The sequence below is a fragment of the Chionomys nivalis genome, chromosome 18 (assembly GCF_950005125.1).
Source record: "Chionomys nivalis chromosome 18, mChiNiv1.1, whole genome shotgun sequence".
NCBI lineage: Eukaryota > Metazoa > Chordata > Mammalia > Rodentia > Cricetidae > Chionomys > Chionomys nivalis.
The window spans coordinates 10,746,179-10,751,374 of record NC_080103.1 but is presented as its reverse complement, the minus strand read 5'-3'; positions in this window follow the sequence as shown (position 1 = coordinate 10,751,374).

The following is a 5,196-nucleotide window of genomic DNA, read 5'->3' as shown; positions in this document are numbered from 1 at the left end:
GGCGCTGGGTCTCATTATAGATGGCTGTGAGCCACCATGTGGTTGCTGGAAATTGAACTCAGGACCTCTGGAAGAGCAGTCAGTGCTCTTAACCACTGAGCCATTTCTCCAGCCCAACACAGGTGTTTTATAGCCATCACCACCTTTCTATGTATCCTGACAGTCCCTGTAAAGAGAAGCCAGTCCATGGTCAGCCTGGAATGCATGATCTCCAGATATGACCTCTGCCACTCTAAGCAACATTGGCACCTGCAGGTACCACTGCATGGACCTTGCTCCTCCCAGACCCTGCATCAATCTCCACAGTGTCCCTATCTGATACGAGTGGCTGTCCAGCTCCTCCCACTTTAGTGGAGTCTCGGGATCTGACCCTGTCTCTTTGGCTCCTCTCATGTCCACTCTGGATGCTCTGTTACCAAACTAGCCCCAGCTGGCCTGTGCCTCACATTCTCCTCACATTGGTCCGACCACATTGTTCCTCGTATTCCTGGCTCCTTCCAGCTGTGTCTGGTTCTTGCAGCGTCCATGCCTTTTCACCTCCACACCTCAAACACACATCGCTACATATGGAATTGTGTGTCAGTCCAGGCCTCAGATATTTCTGAGAAGTTTTCCTGACACTGGAGGACCCAAAGCAATGCCGAGGGCCTGGCTTCATCCATGCCAGTAGTGTTCCATGTGAGAACTTGCAGCCAAAAATGGTGCTGAGCAAATCAGTCCTGTCCAGGCTGCCTAATAACTGTGTGACTGTGGGAACGCGCCTTTGCATGGCACCTCAGGTGGTTAGTGTCATTCACCTCCCTCGTGACCACATTCTCATGGTAGTGACCCAATACCAGACCCTGGGATGCTGGAGAGGAGTTCATTGATTGGAAAGAAGATGTGTGAGACACAAGCCTGTCATTCCTGTGTTGGGGGTAACAGCATAGGAAGATCAGCAGTTCCAGACCAACCTGGACTACAGAAACTCTGGTTCAAAGAAGATAGGCAGACCAGGATGGGAGCTCAATTGATGAGGGGGCTTCCCTAGGAGATATTAAACCCCAAGTTCTATTTCAGCACCATGTAAACATGCCTTGATATCCAGGAAGAAAGGGAGATCAGAGCTTGCAGCTTATCCTTATCTGCAGGGTGAGATGGAGGCCAGCCTGTGCTACATGGGAGCTGTTGGAAGAGAGAAAACTGGATTTTCAGGGCACAGGCAGGGAGACCCCAGGCAGAGAGATCTGCCTTGAGAGATGGAGAGATGGGTGACAGGGTTGGTGGCAGATGATAATTAGGGTGGCCTTGCACAATCTTGGAGGGGTGCTGTCTCCAGGGTACCTTATCCCCCAGATGGCCAGAGTGGTCTCAGGAAGGAAGAACCAAGTGATCTGAGCCCTGTCGTGGGGTTAGGGGAGGCTCCACAGGGACCTTCTCTGCATGTTCAATTGGGAGAGACAGAAGGCCAGAGAGAACTTCAGGACTTGTTGGCAGTATCTCAGAACCACTGCATGGAGAACTCACCGTGTGTCTTCTTGGGCACCAGTTATGGATGTTGGGTGGTCGTAAGTGGCTACAATCCAGATGGACTGAAGGAGCAAGGATCGAATTTTCTGGTTCTGGAGGTCCAAAGTTTCAAATCCTCGACACCACCTTCTTCAGATTCTTCAGAAGAAGGTTCTTTCCTGTCTCTTCGAGAACCTGGGACTTCGATGACATGGCTCAGGTCCCATGGGGACAGGGAGGACACACGAAGGGAGGGCAGGACATAGAAAACAAGCTTCCCACTTACTGTGTTATTACTAAGACAAATACCAGATAGCAACATTCACCTGCATCATGCTGACACGACCAAAGCCAGGGTTAGGGGTCTTGGTCAAAGATGGTGCTTACTATGCCCTGGGGCTTACGGTGATTGACAGTGAAGGCGATTTTCTGAGTCCACCTGAGACAGCATAATTGACAGAGAAGTTTCCAAGCTGCAAACTGTACCAATAGTGTTTGAGTTCCTCCATGTCAGCGGGACTCTAACTCGGGAGACCTGAGTCTGTGTCAAGACATTTGCTAGGGTGCTGGCAGAACTGGTTGTCAACCTGTAGAAAAATGAAAATAGATCCATATCTATCACCATGTACAAAACTCAAGTCCAAATGGATTAAAGACCTCAATATCAGTTGAACATACTGAAGCTGATAGAAGAGAAAGTAGGAAGTACCCTACAACACATGGGCACAGGAGACCCCTTCCTACATATAACCCCAGCAGCACAGACATTAAAGGCAACATTGAATAAATGGGACCTCCTGAAACTGAGAAGCTTCTGTAAAGCAAAGGGCACTGTCACTAAGACAAAAAGGCAATCCACTGACTGGGAGAAGATCTTCACCAACCCCGCAACAGACAAAGGTCTGATCTCCAAAATATATAAAGAACTCAAGAAACTAGACGTTAAAATGCTAATTAACCCAATTAAAAAATGGGGCACTGAACTGAACAGAGAATTCTCAACAGAAGAAGGTCAAATGGCCAAAAGACACTTAAGGTCATGCTCAACCTCCTTAACGATCAGGGAAATGCAAATCAAAACAACTTTGAGATACCATCTTACACCTGTCAGAACGGCTAAAATCAAAAACACCAAATATAGCCTTTGCTGGAGAGGATGTGGAGTAAGGGGTACCCTCATCCATTGCTGGTGGGAATGCAAACTTGTGCAACCACTATGGAAAGCAGTGTGGCGGTTTCTCAGGATATTTGGGATCAACCTACCCCAGGACCCAGCAATACCACGCTTGAGAATATACTCAAGAGATGCCCTATCATACAACAAAAGTATATGTTCAACTATGTTCATAGCAGCATTGTTTGTAATAGCCAGAACCTGGAAACAACCTAGATGCCCTTCAATTGGAAGAATGGATGAAGAAAGTATGGAATATGTACATATTAGAGTACTACTCAGCAGTAAAAAACAATGACTTCTTGAATTTTGCATACAAATGGACGGAAATAGAAAACACTATCCTGAGTGAGGTAAGCCAGACCCAAAAAGAGGGACATGGGATGTACTCACTCATAATAGGTTTCTAGCCATAAATAAAGGACATTGAGACTACAATTCGTGATCCTAGAGAAGCTAAATAAGAAGGTGAACCCAAAGAAAAACATATAGTTATCCTCCTGGATATTAACCTTCATCAGGCGATGAAAGGAGACAGAGACAGAGACCCACATTGGAGCACCGGACTGAAATCCCAAGGCCCAAATGAGGAGCAGTAGGAGAGAGAGCACGAGCAAGGAACTCAGGACCGCGAGGGGTACACCCACACACTGAGGCAATGGGGATGCTCTATCGGGAACTCACCAAGGCCAGCTGGACTGGGTCTGAAAAAGCATGGGATAAAACCGGACTCGCTGAACATCACGGACAATGAGGGCTGCTGAGAAGTCAAGAACAACGGCACTGGGTTTTTTTTTTTTTTTTTAAATATTTATTTATTATGTATACAATATTCTGTGTATATGCCTACAGGCCAGAAGAGGGCACCAGACTCCATTACAGATGGTTGTGAGCCACCATGTGGTTGCTGGGAATTGAACTCAGGACCTTTGGAAGAGCAGGCAATGCTCTTAACCTCTGAGCCATCTCTCCAGCCCCGGCACTGGGTTTTGATCCTACTGCACGTACTGGCTTTGTGGGAGCCTAGGCAGTTTGGATGCTCACCTTACTAGACATGGAAGGAGGTGGGAGATCCTTGGACTTCCCACAAGGCAGGGAACCCTGACTGCTCTTCGACCGGCTGAGGGAGGGGGAATTGGTAGGGGAGGGGGGCAAATGGGAGTTGGTGGCGGAGAGGAGGAAGAAATCTTTAATAAATAAAATAAAAGACATTAGCTAGGTGTAGGTTTATGGTGGCAAAAAGCAGCACACCAGACAGGAAGGACAATGATTGCTTTGACTGGGATTTGAACAGAAGTTGTTGCGGCCACAATGCAGAGTACTAACCACTATACAATCACAACGAGCCATGTGCCTGATGTTGGGTGCTCACCAGAGTCTCTGTCAAATTCTGTCCTGTTCAGACTGGGAGGCTTCCTTCTGACTGGCCTGTCCTGCAGAAGTGATTTCTCCAACGGCTATGCATTGTGAGCTGCACCGAGTAAATGCATCTGAGCCTTGGATAGGTGGTGAGGGCAGTCACTGAGAAGTCCGTGGTCGATGCCACTCTTGAAGGTGCAGTATTTTCCCCAAGCACGTGATAGCCCTCGACGGCTCTTCTCTCCATGGTGGCTGGGGTGCCTGGGGACGAGGTGAACTGCTCTGGGTTCTTTCTGGAGAGCTGGGGAGCAAACCAGTCGACCTGCACCTTCCGCAGATGCTACTCACCTGCAGAGGCCAAAACAGTCACTGCAGTCCCTGGACTCCTTACAAACACGACAGCGGCTGACCGTTTATTGGATTTATTTTGGTCTTTCCACACCAAGTGGTTTTTGAAATAACTTGGTTCTATGGTTTTTTATTATGAATTACATTTTGGTCATTCAGCTGTATGGATATCTTCAGCCAATGGTGTAAAGTTTACCTGTTTTGTTAAATTCTGGTTCATTCTTGTGCTTTTGTGACTTGTCCATAATTTTCCTTTATTAAGAAAAGATTCCCACTCTCCCCTTCTCCTAATAAACCAGATATCAGGTGGAGGTTGTCCACAGGGGGCCCCTCTCTTCCCACACTGAATAAAAATTGGTTTTGTTATTTGCCCTGCTGTCTGTGCTATCTGGAAAGAGTAAGGGTTTCTTACCCCAAAAGAGGATCCATAACTAACTAGACCACATTATGGCCATGTTAAAGGCCTCCCATCTCCCCAGAGCTATAGGAATTATTCACTGCCGGTCTCATCAGACTCCATCATCTCTAAGGGAAATAACCGAGCTGACCAAGCTGCCAGGGCAGCAGCCTTCCATGTGGCTGTGGAAGAGAACAGAGAAATCCATACATCGAGAGCCTTGTAAAATGCCGTGGTGGAGACATGCTGTAGGCAGGTTCTAGGGAAGCTGGAGTCCTCTGCTGTAGGGCCGCCCTCTTGCTGCCTGACATCTCTGACTTCCTATTGGCCGGAGATAGGGGTCTGCCGGTACACAAACCAGCGACAAGGCTGTTAGTGCAGGGAGGTCAGCAGCCCTTGGCTATTTGTGGGTTAGAGAAAATTCAAGATG